Raw genomic sequence first — 600 nt, 5'->3', positions numbered from 1 at the left:
CAAAACAACCAGTATTAAACCCAAACAAAAACCTGCAACATTACTCCTTATTCAAACAAAAAACCTGCAACTATTAAAAAAAAAGAAGTGAAACTGCACACAACTCCTAGATATTGATTTCTTGTGTGAAGATATTGCTTTCTTGTGTGAGAGTGTTTGGTCCATTTGAGAGTGTGAGTGTCTCTGCTGCTTGTACAGTAGTAGATGGACCAGCCTCAACAAATTTTGTGCTATTCTTACTCTTCTTGGACCTGTTTTCTTTGTTTTCCTTCTTTTCTTTTGGAAATGTTGGACATCCAGCTGAGTTGTGACCTGCTTCATGACACTTACGACAATGCATGGTTCTCCCTTGTTTTCCTAGTTTTTCTGGCTGAGTTATGTCATTTCCCATATTTTTCTTTGGCTTCTTCTTCTTTGATTCCTTCTTCTTTTTCTTGGGTGATTCATTTTTCCCTTTAATCCGGTCATAGTTCTTCTTCTGGCCCTTCTTCCTCCCGGGTAGATTTGGATCTGGAGGTTTGGTTATCAAGACATATCTGTTGGTCATCCAAAAACGTGGACCTCTAACCGGATCAGGACCTTTATCATACACTTCCTTCC

Source organism: Capsella rubella, unplaced genomic scaffold, assembly GCF_000375325.1.
Source record: "Capsella rubella cultivar Monte Gargano unplaced genomic scaffold, Caprub1_0 scaffold_2, whole genome shotgun sequence".
Lineage (NCBI taxonomy): Eukaryota > Viridiplantae > Streptophyta > Magnoliopsida > Brassicales > Brassicaceae > Capsella > Capsella rubella.
This window is presented reverse-complemented; position numbering follows the sequence as displayed.